Here is a 14,947-nt window from a genome sequence, read left to right on the forward strand (position 1 = left end):
CTTATGGACTAGTGAATCGGAGCCCTTCAGCTGGAAACGCACCGCATTAGCGACCATTATTTGTATTTACTTTGCACAGCTCCTGCTTTCCTACACATCTCACACGATATCGATGTACACCTAAAATTCCAAAACAACACATTTATTTCATTTCAGAGTTACTTTCAGCTTCAAAAACCATTCCTCTGATATTCATACGAAGCTAGGCATCGTCGTAACCCGTTACGTTCATTACGCAAAGCTCACGAGAGGGGCGCAGGTTGCATCCGCGTAGACACAAAATTTTGCGCCGCCCAGCGTGGGGCTCGAACCCACGACCCTGAGATTAAGAGTCTCATGCTCTACCGACTGAGCTAGGCGGGCTCCACACAACGCATTACGAGCCATACAATACTTATGGGACCTGCGACCATCTATGGAAGGTCCTTTTCACTACAGCTTATTTCCTGCTGCCACAAATGAGCTACAATCCTATTCAATGAAAAATTGTGTCCGAAAGGAATCAAATCTACTTGAAATGATACGTGGCTATCAGCACCGTTATTCAACACACATGCTCGACTGTGCGCAGACGCCTGTGGCGTAGCTCTTGGGTCCTGAATCAGACGCAGTAGTTCCAACAAAAACTCTCCTGATCGAAACAGTGCCGAAAATTTCGCTACAGAACCCCCTTGTCTTGCTTGTGCTTCAGGTAGACGCCGGTTTGCAGCCAGGAAGCGGACAGCAGCAACTTTCAACTAGTTTTGTAGTACTCAAACAACACAGCAAAACAGCATGCATCTTTTGCAGAACTGGAAAAAGTCGACCGTGACAGGATTCGAACCTGCAATCTTCGGATCCGAAGTCCGACGCCTTATCCATTAGGCCACACGGTCACTGGCGCAATGTGCTTCCCCACACACACCTCATTTTCGCCATTTGTACGCTTGCCGGAATGAATTTCCCATCTTTGACGCAATTCTCCATCTCCAATTTCAGTACTATAAATGCGATGCTACTTCTTGCTGTGTCCCATCGCAAGTTACATTCAAGCCCTTATGACGCTGATCAAACAAGAGGTTGCAAATCAGCTTCAATCGCTTACTGCCATCTCAGTCGGTTGCAGAAGGTACCTCACCCTATGTCATACAAAGGCGAGTTGCCGCTATTACCAAGGCGGCGGCGGCGCCGACGACGACAGCAGCAGTTTCTGGTGCCTACTTTAATAGCACCATTCGCACTTTTCATTTGCGAGAGCATTTCTTAAATACCGCACCCATTCATAATTTTTTTTATTCTTGACCGCTTTTTTCGAAAGGGCTACGGTAGAAGGGGCTGTTACAAAATTCGTTTGCCTCCTGTGAGGATCGAACTCACGACCTCTGGTTTACTAGACCAGCGCTCTGCCACTGAGCTAAGGAGGCGCCGCCTGGTGCATATTTCGGGTACTTTATTCTTATGGAGTAGTGAATCGGAGCCCTTCAGCTGGAAACGCACCGCATTAGCGACCATTATTTGTATTTAGTTAGCACAGCTGCTGCTTTCCTACACATCTCACACGATATCGATGTACACCTAAAATTCCAAAACAACACATTTATTTCATTTCAGAGTTACTTTCAGCTTCAAAAACCATTCCTCTGATATTCATACGAAGCTAGGCATCGTCGTAACCCGTTACGTTCATTACGCAAAGCTCACGAGAGGGGCGCAGGTTGCATCCGCGTAGACACAAAATTTCGCGCCGCCCAGCGTGGGGCTCGAACACACGACCCTGAGATTAAGAGTCTCATGCTCTACCGACTGAGCTAGCCGGGCTCCACACAACGCATTACGAGCCATACAATACTTATGGGACCTGCGACCATCTATGGAAGGTCCTTTTCACTACAGCTTATTTCCTGCTGCCACAAATGAGCTACAATCCTATTCAATGAAAAATTGTGTCCGAAAGGAATCAAATCTACTTGAAATGATACGTGGCTATCAGCACCGTTATTCAACACACATGCTCGACTGTGCGCAGACGCCTGTGGCGTAGCTCTTGGGTCCTGAATCAGACGCAGTAGTTCCAACAAAAACTCTCCTGATCGAAACAGTGCCGAAAATTTCGCTACAGAACCCCCTTGTCTTGCTTGTGCTTCAGGTAGACGCCGGTTTGCAGCCAGGAAGCGGACAGCAGCAACTTTCAACTAGTTTTGTAGTACTCAAACAACACAGCAAAACAGCATGCATCTTTTGCAGAACTGGAAAAAGTCGACCGTGACAGGATTCGAAACTGCAATCTTCGGATCCGAAGTCCGACGCCTTATCCATTAGGCCACACCGTCACTGGCGCAATGTGCTTCCCCACACACACCTCATTTTCGCCATTTGTACGCTTGCCGGAATGAATTTCCCATCTTTGACGCAATTCTCCATCTCCAATTTCAGTACTATAAATGCGATGCTACTTCTTGCTGTGTCCCATCGCAAGTTACATTCAAGCCCTTATGACGCTGATCAAACAAGAGGTTGCAAATCAGCTTCAATCGCTTACTGCCATCTCAGTCGGTTGCAGAAGGTACCTCACCCTATGTCATACAAAGGCGAGTTGCCGCTATTACCAAGGCGGCGGCGGCGCCGACGACGACGACGACAACCGCGAGGGTCTCTACCAGGGGTAGAAAATACTTCACAAGAACTAAGTATTTCACGTCGGCATTCTCCAGAGACTGCCAAAAGCAGCAGTTTCTGGTGCCTACTTTAATAGCACCATTCGCACTTTTCATTTGCGAGAGCATTTCTTAAATACCGCACCCATTCATAATTTTTTTTATTCTTGACCGCTTTTTTCGAAAGGGCTACGGTAGAAGGGGCTGTTACAAAATTCGTTTGCCTCCTGTGAGGATCGAACTCACGACCTCTGGTTTACTAGACCAGCGCTCTGCCACTGAGCTAAGGAGGCGCCGCCTGGTGCATATTTCGGGTACTTTATTCTTATGGAGTAGTGAATCGGAGCCCTTCAGCTGGAAACGCACCGCATTAGCGACCATTATTTGTATTTAGTTAGCACAGCTGCTGCTTTCCTACACATCTCACACGATATCGATGTACACCTAAAATTCCAAAACAACACATTTATTTCATTTCAGAGTTACTTTCAGCTTCAAAAACCATTCCTCTGATATTCATACGAAGCTAGGCATCGTCGTAACCCGTTACGTTCATTACGCAAAGCTCACGAGAGGGGCGCAGGTTGCATCCGCGTAGACACAAAATTTCGCGCCGCCCAGCGTGGGGCTCGAACCCACGACCCTGAGATTAAGAGTCTCATTCTCTACCGACTGAGCTAGGCGGGCTCCACACAACGCATTACGAGCCATACAATACTTATGGGACCTGCGACCATCTATGGAAGGTCCTTTTCACTACAGCTTATTTCCTGCTGCCACAAATGAGCTACAATCCTATTCAATGAAAAATTGTGTCCGAAAGGAATCAAATCTACTTGAAATGATACGTGACTATCAGCACCGTTATTCAACACACATGCTCGACTGTGCGCAGACGCCTGTGGCGTAGCTCTTGGGTCCTGAATCAGACGCAGTAGTTCCAACAAAAACTCTCCTGATCGAAACAGTGCCGAAAATTTCGCTACAGAACCCCCTTGTCTTGCTTGTGCTTCAGGTAGACGCCGGTTTGCAGCCAGGAAGCGGACAGCAGCAACTTTCAACTAGTTTTGTAGTACTCAAACAACACAGCAAAACAGCATGCATCTTTTGCAGAACTGGAAAAATTCGACCGTGACAGGATTCGAACCTGCAATCTTCGGATCCGAAGTCCGACGCCTTATCCATTAGGCCACACGGTCACTGGCGCAATGTGCTTCCCCACACACACCTCATTTTCGCCATTTGTACGCTTGCCGGAATGAATTTCCCATCTTTGACGCAATTCTCCATCTCCAATTTCAGTACTATAAATGCGATGCTACTTCTTGCTGTGTCCCATCGCAAGTTACATTCAAGCCCTTATGACGCTGATCAAACAAGAGGTTGCAAATCAGCTTCAATCGCTTACTGCCATCTCAGTCGGTTGCAGAAGGTACCTCACCCTATGTCATACAAAGGCGAGTTGCCGCTATTACCAAGGCGGCGGCGGCGCCGACGACGACGACGACAACCGCGAGGGTCTCTACCAGGGGTAGAAAATACTTCACAAGAACTAAGTATTTCACGTCGGCATTCTCCAGAGACTGCCAAAAGCAGCAGTTTCTGGTGCCTACTTTAATAGCACCATTCGCACTTTTCATTTGCGAGAGCATTTCTTAAATACCGCACCCATTCATAATTTTTTTTATTCTTGACCGCTTTTTTCGAAAGGGCTACGGTAGAAGGGGCTGTTACAAAATTCGTTTGCCTCCTGTGAGGATCGAACTCACGACCTCTGGTTTACTAGACCAGCGCTCTGCCACTGAGCTAAGGAGGCGCCGCCTGGTGCATATTTCGGGTACTTTATTCTTATGGAGTAGTGAATCGGAGCCCTTCAGCTGGAAACGCACCGCATTAGCGACCATTATTTGTATTTAGTTAGCACAGCTGCTGCTTTCCTACACATCTCACACGATATCGATGTACACCTAAAATTCCAAAACAACACATTTATTTCATTTCAGAGTTACTTTCAGCTTCAAAAACCATTCCTCTGATATTCATACGAAGCTAGGCATCGTCGTAACCCGTTACGTTCATTACGCAAAGCTCACGAGAGGGGCGCAGGTTGCATCCGCGTAGACACAAAATTTCGCGCCGCCCAGCGTGGGGCTCGAACACACGTCCCTGAGATTAAGAGTCTCATGCTCTACCGACTTAGCTAGCCGGGCTCCACGCAACGCATTACGAGCCATACAATACTTATGGGACCTGCGACCATCTATGGAAGGTCCTTTTCACTACAGCTTATTTCCTGCTGCCACAAATGAGCTACAATCCTATTCAATGAAAAATTGTGTCCGAAAGGAATCAAATCTACTTGAAATGATACGTGGCTATCAGCACCGTTATTCAACACACATGCTCGACTGTGCGCAGACGCCTGTGGCGTAGCTCTTGGGTCCTGAATCAGACGCAGTAGTTCCAACAAAAACTCTCCTGATCGAAACAGTGCCGAAAATTTCGCTACAGAACCCCCTTGTCTTGCTTGTGCTTCAGGTAGACGCCGGTTTGCAGCCAGGAAGCGGACAGCAGCAACTTTCAACTAGTTTTGTAGTACTCAAACAACACAGCACAACAGCATGCATCTTTTGCAGAACTGGAAAAAGTCGACCGTGACAGGATTCGAACCTGCAATCTTCGGATCCGAAGTCCGACGCCTTATCCATTAGGCCACACGGTCACTGGCGCAATGTGCTTCCCCACACACACCTCATTTTCGCCATTTGTACGCTTGCCGGAATGAATTTCCCATCTTTGACGCAATTCTCCATCTCCAATTTCAGTACTATAAATGCGATGCTACTTCTTGCTGTGTCCCATCGCAAGTTACATTCAAGCCCTTATGACGCTGATCAAACAAGAGGTTGCAAATCAGCTTCAATCGCTTACTGCCATCTCAGTCGGTTGCAGAAGGTACCTCACCCTATGTCATACAAAGGCGAGTTGCCGCTATTACCAAGGCGGCGGCGGCGCCGACGACGACGACGACAACCGCGAGGGTCTCTACCAGGGGTAGAAAATACTTCACAAGAACTAAGTATTTCACGTCGGCATTCTCCAGAGACTGCCAAAAGCAGCAGTTTCTGGTGCCTACTTTAATAGCACCATTCGCACTTTTCATTTGCGAGAGCATTTCTTAAATACCGCACCCATTCATAATTTTTTTTATTCTTGACCGCTTTTTTCGAAAGGGCTACGGTAGAAGGGGCTGTTACAAAATTCGTTTGCCTCCTGTGAGGATCGAACTCACGACCTCTGGTTTACTAGACCAGCGCTCTGCCACTGAGCTTAGGAGGCGCCGCCTGGTGCATATTTCGGGTACTTTATTCTTATGGAGTAGTGAATCGGAGCCCTTCAGCTGGAAACGCACCGCATTAGCGACCATTATTTGTATTTAGTTAGCACAGCTGCTGCTTTCCTACACATCTCACACGATATCGATGTACACCTAAAATTCCAAAACAACACATTTATTTCATTTCAGAGTTACTTTCAGCTTCAAAAACCATTCCTCTGATATTCATACGAAGCTAGGCATCGTCGTAACCCGTTACGTTCATTACGCAAAGCTCACGAGAGGGGCGCAGGTTGCATCCGCGTAGACACAAAATTTCGCGCCGCCCAGCGTGGGGCTCGAACACACGTCCCTGAGATTAAGAGTCTCATGCTCTACCGACTTAGCTAGCCGGGCTCCACGCAACGCATTACGAGCCATACAATACTTATGGGACCTGCGACCATCTATGGAAGGTCCTTTTCACTACAGCTTATTTCCTGCTGCCACAAATGAGCTACAATCCTATTCAATGAAAAATTGTGTCCGAAAGGAATCAAATCTACTTGAAATGATACGTGGCTATCAGCACCGTTATTCAACACACATGCTCGACTGTGCGCAGACGCCTGTGGCGTAGCTCTTGGGTCCTGAATCAGACGCAGTAGTTCCAACAAAAACTCTCCTGATCGAAACAGTGCCGAAAATTTCGCTACAGAACCCCCTTGTCTTGCTTGTGCTTCAGGTAGACGCCGGTTTGCAGCCAGGAAGCGGACAGCAGCAACTTTCAACTAGTTTTGTAGTACTCAAACAACACAGCAAAACAGCATGCATCTTTTGCAGAACTGGAAAAAGTCGACCGTGACAGGATTCGAACCTGCAATCTTCGGATCCGAAGTCCGACGCCTTATCCATTAGGCCACACGGTCACTGGCGCAATGTGCTTCCCCACACACACCTCATTTTCGCCATTTGTACGCTTGCCGGAATGAATTTCCCATCTTTGACGCAATTCTCCATCTCCAATTTCAGTACTATAAATGCGATGCTACTTCTTGCTGTGTCCCATCGCAAGTTACATTCAAGCCCTTATGACGCTGATCAAACAAGAGGTTGCAAATCAGCTTCAATCGCTTACTGCCATCTCAGTCGGTTGCAGAAGGTACCTCACCCTATGTCATACAAAGGCGAGTTGCCGCTATTACCAAGGCGGCGGCGGCAACGACGACGACGACGACGACGACAACCGCGAGGGTCTCTACCAGGGGTAGAAAATACTTCACAAGAACTAAGTATTTCACGTCGGCATTCTCCAGAGACTGCCAAAAGCAGCAGTTTCTGGTGCCTACTTTAATAGCACCATTCGCACTTTTCATTTGCGAGAGCATTTCTTAAATACCGCACCCATTCATAATTTTTTTTTTTTTTTTATTCTTGACCGCTTTTTTCGAAAGGGCTACGGTAGAAGGGGCTGTTACAAAATTCGTTTGCCTCCTGTGAGGATCGAACTCACGACCTCTGGTTTACTAGACCAGCGCTCTGCCACTGAGCTAAGGAGGCGCCGCCTGGTGCATATTTCGGGTACTTTATTCTTATGGAGTAGTGAATCGGAGCCCTTCAGCTGGAAACGCACCGCATTAGCGACCATTATTTGTATTTAGTTAGCACAGCTGCTGCTTTCCTACACATCTCACACGATATCGATGTACACCTAAAATTCCAAAACAACACATTTATTTCATTTCAGAGTTACTTTCAGCTTCAAAAACCATTCCTCTGATATTCATACGAAGCTAGGCATCGTCGTAACCCGTTACGTTCATTACGCAAAGCTCACGAGAGGGGCGCAGGTTGCATCCGCGTAGACACAAAATCTCGCGCCGCCCAGCGTGGGGCTCGAACCCACGACCCTGAGATTAAGAGTCTCATGCTCTACCGACTGAGCTAGCCGGGCTCCACACAACGCATTACGAGCCATACAATACTTATGGGACCTGCGACCATCTATGGAAGGTCCTTTTCACTACAGCTTATTTCCTGCTGCCACAAATGAGCTACAATCCTATTCAATGAAAAATTGTGTCCGAAAGGAATCAAATCTACTTGAAATGATACGTGGCTATCAGCACCGTTATTCAACACACATGCTCGACTGTGCGCAGACGCCTGTGGCGTAGCTCTTGGGTCCTGAATCAGACGCAGTAGTTCCAACAAAAACTCTCCTGATCGAAACAGTGCCGAAAATTTCGCTACAGTACCCCCTTGTCTTGCTTGTGCTTCAGGTAGACGCCGGTTTGCAGCCAGGAAGCGGACAGCAGCAACTTTCAACTAGTTTTGTAGTACTCAAACAACACAGCAAAACAGCATGCATCTTTTGCAGAACTGGAAAAAGTCGACCGTGACAGGATTCGAACCTGCAATCTTCGGATCCGAAGTCCGACGCCTTATCAATTAGGCCACACGGTCACTGGCGCAATGTGCTTCCCCACACACACCTCATTTTCGCCATTTGTACGCTTGCCGGAATGAATTTCCCATCTTTGACGCAATTCTCCATCTCCAATTTCAGTACTATAAATGCGATGCTACTTCCTGCTGTGTCCCATCGCAAGTTACATTCAAGCCCTTATGACGCTGATCAAACAAGAGGTTGCAAATCAGCTTCAATCGCTTACTGCCATCTCAGTCGGTTGCAGAAGGTACCTCACCCTATGTCATACAAAGGCGAGTTGCCGCTATTACCAAGGCGGCGGCGGCGCCGACGACGACGACGACAACCGCGAGGGTCTCTACCAGGGGTAGAAAATACTTCACAAGAACTAAGTATTTCACGTCGGCATTCTCCAGAGACTGCCAAAAGCAGCAGTTTCTGGTGCCTACTTTAATAGCACCATTCGCACTTTTCATTTGCGAGAGCATTTCTTAAATACCGCACCCATTCATAATTTTTTTTATTCTTGACCGCTTTTTTCGAAAGGGCTACGGTAGAAGGGGCTGTTACAAAATTCGTTTGCCTCCTTTGAGGATCGAACTCACGACCTCTGGTTTACTAGACCAGCGCTCTGCCACTGAGCTAAGGAGGCGCCGCCTGGTGCATATTTCGGGTACTTTATTCTTATGGAGTAGTGAATCGGAGCCCTTCAGCTGGAAACGCACCGCATTAGCGACCATTATTTGTATTTAGTTAGCACAGCTGCTGCTTTCCTACACATCTCACACGATATCGATGTACACCTAAAATTCCAAAACAACACATTTATTTCATTTCAGAGTTACTTTCAGCTTCAAGAACCATTCCTCTGATATTCATACGAAGCTAGGCATCGTCGTAACCCGTTACGTTCATTACGCAAAGCTCACGAGAGCTGCGCAGGTTGCATCCGCGTAGACACAAAATTTCGCGCCGACCAGCGTGGGGCTCGGACCCACGACCCTGAGATTAAGAGTCTCATGGTCTACCGACTGAGCTAGCCGGGCTCCACACAATGCATTACGAGCCATACAATACTTATGGGACCTGCGACCATCTATGGAAGGTCCTTTTCACTACAGCTTATTTCCTGCTGCCACAAATGAGCTACAATCCTATTCAATGAAAAATTGTGTCCGAAAGGAATCAAATCTACTTGAAATGATACGTGGCTATCAGCACCGTTTTGCAACACACATGCTCGACTGTGCGCAGACGCCTGTGGCGTAGCTCTTGGGTCCTGAATCAGACGCAGTAGTTCCAACAAAAACTCTCCTGAATGAAACAGTGCCGAAAATTTCGCTACAGAACCCCCTTGTCTTGCTTGTGCTTCAGGTAGACGCCGGTTTGCAGCCAGGAAGCGGACAGCAGCAACTTTCAACTAGTTTTGTAGTACTCAAACAACACAGCAAAACAGCATGCATCTTTTGCAGAACTGGAAAAAGTCGACCGTGACAGGATTCGAACCTGCAATCTTCGGATCCGAAGTCCGACGCCTTATCCATTAGGCCACACGGTCACTGGCGCAATGTGCTTCCCCACACACACCTCATTTTCGCCATTTGTACGCTTGCCGGAATGAATTTCCCATCTTTGACGCAATTCTCCATCTCCAATTTCAGTACTATAAATACGATGCTACTTCTTGCTGTGTCCCATCGCAAGTTACATTCAAGCCCTTATGACGCTGATCAAACAAGAGGTTGCAAATCAGCTTCAATCGCTTACTGCCATCTCAGTCGGTTGCAGAAGGTACCTCACCCTATGTCATACAAAGGCGAGTTGCCGCTATTACCAAGGCGGCGGCGGCGCCGACGACGACGACGACGACAACCGCGAGGGTCTCTACCAGGGGTAGAAAATACTTCACAAGAACTAAGTATTTCACGTCGGCATTCTCCAGAGACTGCCAAAAGCAGCAGTTTCTGGTGCCTACTTTAATAGCACCATTCGCACTTTTCATTTGCGAGAGCATTTCTTAAATACCGCACCCATTCATAATTTTTTTTATTCTTGACCGCTTTTTTCGAAAAGGCTACGGTAGAAGGGGCTGTTACAAAATTCGTTTGCCTCCTGTGAGGATCGAACTCACGACATCTGGTTTACTAGACCAGCGCTCTGCCACTGAGCTAAGGAGGCGCCGCCTGGTGCATATTTCGGGTACTTTATTCTTATGGAGTAGTGAATCGGAGCCCTTCAGCTGGAAACGCACCGCATTAGCGACCATTATTTGTATTTAGTTAGCACAGCTGCTGCTTTCCTACACATCTCACACGATATCGATGTACACCTAAAATTCCAAAACAACACATTTATTTCATTTCAGAGTTACTTTCAGCTTCAAGAACCATTCCTCTGATATTCATACGAAGCTAGGCATCGTCGTAACCCGTTACGTTCATTACGCAAAGCTCACGAGAGCTGCGCAGGTTGCATCCGCGTAGACACAAAATTTCGCGCCGACCAGCGTGGGGCTCGGACCCACGACCCTGAGAATAAGAGTCTCATGGTCTACCGACTGAGCTAGCCGGGCTCCACACAATGCATTACGAGCCATACAATACTTATGGGACCTGCGACCATCTATGGAAGGTCCTTTTCACTACAGCTTATTTCCTGCTGCCACAAATGAGCTACAATCCTATTCAATGAAAAATTGTGTCCGAAAGGAATCAAATCTACTTGAAATGATACGTGGCTATCAGCACCGTTTTGCAACACACATGCTCGACTGTGCGCAGACGCCTGTGGCGTAGCTCTTGGGTCCTGAATCAGACGCAGTAGTTCCAACAAAAACTCTCCTGAATGAAACAGTGCCGAAAATTTCGCTACAGAACCCCCTTGTCTTGCTTGTGCTTCAGGTAGACGCCGGTTTGCAGCCAGGAAGCGGACAGCAGCAACTTTCAACTAGTTTTGTAGTACTCAAACAACACAGCAAAACAGCATGCATCTTTTGCAGAACTGGAAAAAGTCGACCGTGACAGGATTCGAACCTGCAATCTTCGGATCCGAAGTCCGACGCCTTATCCATTAGGCCACACGGTCACTGGCGCAATGTGCTTCCCCACACACACCTCATTTTCGCCATTTGTACGCTTGCCGGAATGAATTTCCCATCTTTGACGCAATTCTCCATCTCCAATTTCAGTACTATAAATACGATGCTACTTCTTGCTGTGTCCCATCGCAAGTTACATTCAAGCCCTTATGACGCTGATCAAACAAGAGGTTGCAAATCAGCTTCAATCGCTTACTGCCATCTCAGTCGGTTGCAGAAGGTACCTCACCCTATGTCATACAAAGGCGAGTTGCCGCTATTACCAAGGCGGCGGCGGCGCCGACGACGACGACGACGACAACCGCGAGGGTCTCTACCAGGGGTAGAAAATACTTCACAAGAACTAAGTATTTCACGTCGGCATTCTCCAGAGACTGCCAAAAGCAGCAGTTTCTGGTGCCTACTTTAATAGCACCATTCGCACTTTTCATTTGCGAGAGCATTTCTTAAATACCGCACCCATTCATAATTTTTTTTTTTTATTCTTGACCGCTTTTTTCGTAAGGGCTACGGTAGAAGGGGCTGTTACAAAATTCGTTTGCCTCCTGTGAGGATCGAACTCACGACCTCTGGTTTACTAGACCAGCGCTCTGCCACTGAGCTAAGGAGGCGCCGCCTGGTGCATATTTCGGGTACTTTATTCTTATGGAGTAGTGAATCGGAGCCCTTCAGCTGGAAACGCACCGCATTAGCCACCATTATTTGTATTTAGTTAGCACAGCTGCTGCTTTCCTACACATCTCACACGATATCGATGTACACCTAAAATTCCAAAACAACACATTTATTTCATTTCAGAGTTACTTTCAGCTTCAAAAACCATTCCTCTGATATTCATACGAAGCTAGGCATCGTCGTAACCCGTTACGTTCATTACGCAAAGCTCACGAGAGGGGCGCAGGTTGCATCCGCGTAGACACAAAATCTCGCGCCGCCCAGCGTGGGGCTCGAACCCACGACCCTGAGATTAAGAGTCTCATGCTCTACCGACTGAGCTAGCCGGGCTCCACACATCGCATTACGAGCCATACAATACTTATGGGACCTGCGACCATCTATGGAAGGTCCTTTTCACTACAGCTTATTTCCTGCTGCCACAAATGAGCTACAATCCTATTCAATGAAAAATTGTGTCCGAAAGGAATCAAATCTACTTGAAATGATACGTGGCTATCAGCACCGTTATTCAACACACATGCTCGACTGTGCGCAGACGCCTGTGGCGTAGCTCTTGGGTCCTGAATCAGACGCAGTAGTTCCAACAAAAACTCTCCTGATCGAAACAGTGCCGAAAATTTCGCTACAGAACCCCCTTGTCTTGCTTGTGCTTCAGGTAGACGCCGGTTTGCAGCCAGGAAGCGGACAGCAGCAACTTTCAACTAGTTTTGTAGTACTCAAACAACACAGCAAAACAGCATGCATCTTTTGCAGAACTGGAAAAAGTCGACCGTGACAGGATTCGAACCTGCAATCTTCGGATCCGAAGTCCGACGCCTTATCCATTAGGCCACACGGTCACTGGCGCAATGTGCTTCCCCACACACACCTCATTTTCGCCATTTGTACGCTTGCCGGAATGAATTTCCCATCTTTGACGCAATTCTCCATCTCCAATTTCAGTACTATAAATGCGATGCTACTTCTTGCTGTGTCCCATCGCAAGTTACATTCAAGCCCTTATGACGCTGATCAAACAAGAGGTTGCAAATCAGCTTCAATCGCTTACTGCCATCTCAGTCGGTTGCAGAAGGTACCTCACCCTATGTCATACAAAGGCGAGTTGCCGCTATTACCAAGGCGGCGGCGGCGCCGACGACGACGACGACGACAACCGCGAGGGTCTCTACCAGGGGTAGAAAATACTTCACAAGAACTAAGTATTTCACGTCGGCATTCTCCAGAGACTGCCAAAAGCAGCAGTTTCTGGTGCCTACTTTAATAGCACCATTCGCACTTTTCATTTGCGAGAGCATTTCTTAAATACCGCACCCATTCATAATTTTTTTTATTCTTGACCGCTTTTTTCGAAAGGGCTACGGTAGAAGGGGCTGTTACAAAATTCGTTTGCCTCCTGTGAGGATCGAACTCACGACATCTGGTTTACTAGACCAGCGCTCTGCCACTGAGCTAAGGAGGCGCCGCCTGGTGCATATTTCGGGTACTTTATTCTTATGGAGTAGTGAATCGGAGCCCTTCAGCTGGAAACGCACCGCATTAGCGACCATTATTTGTATTTAGTTAGCACAGCTGCTGCTTTCCTACACATCTCACACGATATCGATGTACACCTAAAATTCCAAAACAACACATTTATTTCATTTCAGAGTTACTTTCAGCTTCAAAAACCATTCCTCTGATATTCATACGAAGCTAGGCATCGTCGTAACCCGTTACGTTCATTACGCAAAGCTCACGAGAGGGGCGCAGGTTGCATCCGCGTAGACACAAAATTTCGCGCCGCCCAACGTGGGGCTCGAACCCACGACCCTGAGATTAAGAGTCTCATGCTCTACCGACTGAGCTAGGCGGGCTCCACACAACGCATTACGAGCCATACAATACTTATGGGACCTGCGACCATCTATGGAAGGTCCTTTTCACTACAGCTTATTTCCTGCTGCCACAAATGAGCTACAATCCTATTCAATGAAAAATTGTGTCCGAAAGGAATCAAATCTACTTGAAATGATACGTGGCTATCAGCACCGTTATTCAACACACATGCTCGACTGTGCGCAGACGCCTGTGGCGTAGCTCTTGGGTCCTGAATCAGACGCAGTAGTTCCAACAAAAACTCTCCTGATCGAAACAGTGCCGAAAATTTCGCTACAGAACCCCCTTGTCTTGCTTGTGCTTCAGGTAGACGCCGGTTTGCAGCCAGGAAGCGGACAGCAGCAACTTTCAACTAGTTTTGTAGTACTCAAACAACACACCAAAACAGCATGCATCTTTTGCAGAACTGGAAAAAGTCGACCGTGACAGGATTCGAACCTGCAATCTTCGGATCCGAAGTCCGACGCCTTATCCATTAGGCCACACGGTCACTGGCGCAATGTGCTTCCCCACACACACCTCATTTTCGCCATTTGTACGCTTGCCGGAATGAATTTCCCATCTTTGACGCAATTCTCCATCTCCAATTTCAGTACTATAAATGCGATGCTACTTCTTGCTGTGTCCCATCGCAAGTTACATTCAAGCCCTTATGACGCTGATCAAACAAGAGGTTGCAAATCAGCTTCAATCGCTTACTGCCATCTCAGTCGGTTGCAGAAGGTACCTCACCCTATGTCATACAAAGGCGAGTTGCCGCTATTACCAAGGCGGCGGCGACGCCGACGACGACGACAACCGCGAGGGTCTCTACCAGGGGTAGAAAATACTTCACAAGAACTAAGTATTTCACGTCGGCATTCTCCAGAGACTGCCAAAAGCAGCAGTTTCTGGTGCCTACTTTAATAGCACCATTC

At 47.5% G+C, this 14,947-nt stretch overlaps 28 non-coding genes across 28 annotated transcripts; all 28 read right to left on the reverse strand.

Moving 5' to 3' along the window:
• Window positions 1–290: 290 nt before the first annotated feature.
• Trnak-cuu (transfer RNA lysine (anticodon CUU)) lies at window positions 291–363 on the reverse strand. The gene has a single exon. It is a non-coding gene; the product is annotated as a tRNA-Lys (tRNA).
• A 439-nt stretch (window positions 364–802) lies between these two features.
• On the reverse strand, window positions 803–875 carry Trnar-ucg (transfer RNA arginine (anticodon UCG)). Its single transcript has one exon. It is a non-coding gene; the product is annotated as a tRNA-Arg (tRNA).
• A 456-nt stretch (window positions 876–1,331) lies between these two features.
• On the reverse strand, window positions 1,332–1,403 carry Trnat-agu (transfer RNA threonine (anticodon AGU)). The gene has a single exon. It is a non-coding gene; the product is annotated as a tRNA-Thr (tRNA).
• A 321-nt stretch (window positions 1,404–1,724) lies between these two features.
• On the reverse strand, window positions 1,725–1,797 carry Trnak-cuu (transfer RNA lysine (anticodon CUU)). Its single transcript has one exon. It is a non-coding gene; the product is annotated as a tRNA-Lys (tRNA).
• Window positions 1,798–2,854: 1,057 nt separating this feature from the next.
• Window positions 2,855–2,926, reverse strand: Trnat-agu (transfer RNA threonine (anticodon AGU)). The gene has a single exon. It is a non-coding gene; the product is annotated as a tRNA-Thr (tRNA).
• Window positions 2,927–3,247: 321 nt separating this feature from the next.
• On the reverse strand, window positions 3,248–3,320 carry Trnak-cuu (transfer RNA lysine (anticodon CUU)). Its single transcript has one exon. It is a non-coding gene; the product is annotated as a tRNA-Lys (tRNA).
• Window positions 3,321–3,759: 439 nt separating this feature from the next.
• Trnar-ucg (transfer RNA arginine (anticodon UCG)) lies at window positions 3,760–3,832 on the reverse strand. The gene has a single exon. It is a non-coding gene; the product is annotated as a tRNA-Arg (tRNA).
• A 545-nt stretch (window positions 3,833–4,377) lies between these two features.
• On the reverse strand, window positions 4,378–4,449 carry Trnat-agu (transfer RNA threonine (anticodon AGU)). The gene has a single exon. It is a non-coding gene; the product is annotated as a tRNA-Thr (tRNA).
• A 321-nt stretch (window positions 4,450–4,770) lies between these two features.
• Trnak-cuu (transfer RNA lysine (anticodon CUU)) lies at window positions 4,771–4,843 on the reverse strand. The gene has a single exon. It is a non-coding gene; the product is annotated as a tRNA-Lys (tRNA).
• A 439-nt stretch (window positions 4,844–5,282) lies between these two features.
• Window positions 5,283–5,355, reverse strand: Trnar-ucg (transfer RNA arginine (anticodon UCG)). The gene has a single exon. It is a non-coding gene; the product is annotated as a tRNA-Arg (tRNA).
• A 545-nt stretch (window positions 5,356–5,900) lies between these two features.
• Trnat-agu (transfer RNA threonine (anticodon AGU)) lies at window positions 5,901–5,972 on the reverse strand. The gene has a single exon. It is a non-coding gene; the product is annotated as a tRNA-Thr (tRNA).
• A 321-nt stretch (window positions 5,973–6,293) lies between these two features.
• On the reverse strand, window positions 6,294–6,366 carry Trnak-cuu (transfer RNA lysine (anticodon CUU)). Its single transcript has one exon. It is a non-coding gene; the product is annotated as a tRNA-Lys (tRNA).
• Window positions 6,367–6,805: 439 nt separating this feature from the next.
• Trnar-ucg (transfer RNA arginine (anticodon UCG)) lies at window positions 6,806–6,878 on the reverse strand. The gene has a single exon. It is a non-coding gene; the product is annotated as a tRNA-Arg (tRNA).
• Window positions 6,879–7,437: 559 nt separating this feature from the next.
• Window positions 7,438–7,509, reverse strand: Trnat-agu (transfer RNA threonine (anticodon AGU)). Its single transcript has one exon. It is a non-coding gene; the product is annotated as a tRNA-Thr (tRNA).
• A 321-nt stretch (window positions 7,510–7,830) lies between these two features.
• On the reverse strand, window positions 7,831–7,903 carry Trnak-cuu (transfer RNA lysine (anticodon CUU)). Its single transcript has one exon. It is a non-coding gene; the product is annotated as a tRNA-Lys (tRNA).
• Window positions 7,904–8,342: 439 nt separating this feature from the next.
• Window positions 8,343–8,415, reverse strand: Trnar-ucg (transfer RNA arginine (anticodon UCG)). Its single transcript has one exon. It is a non-coding gene; the product is annotated as a tRNA-Arg (tRNA).
• A 545-nt stretch (window positions 8,416–8,960) lies between these two features.
• Trnat-agu (transfer RNA threonine (anticodon AGU)) lies at window positions 8,961–9,032 on the reverse strand. The gene has a single exon. It is a non-coding gene; the product is annotated as a tRNA-Thr (tRNA).
• A 318-nt stretch (window positions 9,033–9,350) lies between these two features.
• Window positions 9,351–9,426, reverse strand: Trnak-cuu (transfer RNA lysine (anticodon CUU)). The gene has a single exon. It is a non-coding gene; the product is annotated as a tRNA-Lys (tRNA).
• Window positions 9,427–9,865: 439 nt separating this feature from the next.
• Window positions 9,866–9,938, reverse strand: Trnar-ucg (transfer RNA arginine (anticodon UCG)). Its single transcript has one exon. It is a non-coding gene; the product is annotated as a tRNA-Arg (tRNA).
• A 548-nt stretch (window positions 9,939–10,486) lies between these two features.
• Trnat-agu (transfer RNA threonine (anticodon AGU)) lies at window positions 10,487–10,558 on the reverse strand. Its single transcript has one exon. It is a non-coding gene; the product is annotated as a tRNA-Thr (tRNA).
• A 318-nt stretch (window positions 10,559–10,876) lies between these two features.
• On the reverse strand, window positions 10,877–10,952 carry Trnak-cuu (transfer RNA lysine (anticodon CUU)). The gene has a single exon. It is a non-coding gene; the product is annotated as a tRNA-Lys (tRNA).
• A 439-nt stretch (window positions 10,953–11,391) lies between these two features.
• Window positions 11,392–11,464, reverse strand: Trnar-ucg (transfer RNA arginine (anticodon UCG)). The gene has a single exon. It is a non-coding gene; the product is annotated as a tRNA-Arg (tRNA).
• Window positions 11,465–12,016: 552 nt separating this feature from the next.
• Window positions 12,017–12,088, reverse strand: Trnat-agu (transfer RNA threonine (anticodon AGU)). The gene has a single exon. It is a non-coding gene; the product is annotated as a tRNA-Thr (tRNA).
• A 321-nt stretch (window positions 12,089–12,409) lies between these two features.
• On the reverse strand, window positions 12,410–12,482 carry Trnak-cuu (transfer RNA lysine (anticodon CUU)). Its single transcript has one exon. It is a non-coding gene; the product is annotated as a tRNA-Lys (tRNA).
• A 439-nt stretch (window positions 12,483–12,921) lies between these two features.
• Window positions 12,922–12,994, reverse strand: Trnar-ucg (transfer RNA arginine (anticodon UCG)). The gene has a single exon. It is a non-coding gene; the product is annotated as a tRNA-Arg (tRNA).
• Window positions 12,995–13,542: 548 nt separating this feature from the next.
• Trnat-agu (transfer RNA threonine (anticodon AGU)) lies at window positions 13,543–13,614 on the reverse strand. The gene has a single exon. It is a non-coding gene; the product is annotated as a tRNA-Thr (tRNA).
• A 321-nt stretch (window positions 13,615–13,935) lies between these two features.
• On the reverse strand, window positions 13,936–14,008 carry Trnak-cuu (transfer RNA lysine (anticodon CUU)). The gene has a single exon. It is a non-coding gene; the product is annotated as a tRNA-Lys (tRNA).
• A 439-nt stretch (window positions 14,009–14,447) lies between these two features.
• On the reverse strand, window positions 14,448–14,520 carry Trnar-ucg (transfer RNA arginine (anticodon UCG)). Its single transcript has one exon. It is a non-coding gene; the product is annotated as a tRNA-Arg (tRNA).
• Window positions 14,521–14,947: the final 427 nt, after the last annotated feature.

The sequence above is a fragment of the Schistocerca serialis genome, chromosome 7 (genome assembly GCF_023864345.2).
Source record: "Schistocerca serialis cubense isolate TAMUIC-IGC-003099 chromosome 7, iqSchSeri2.2, whole genome shotgun sequence".
Classification (NCBI taxonomy): Eukaryota; Metazoa; Arthropoda; class Insecta; order Orthoptera; family Acrididae; genus Schistocerca; species Schistocerca serialis.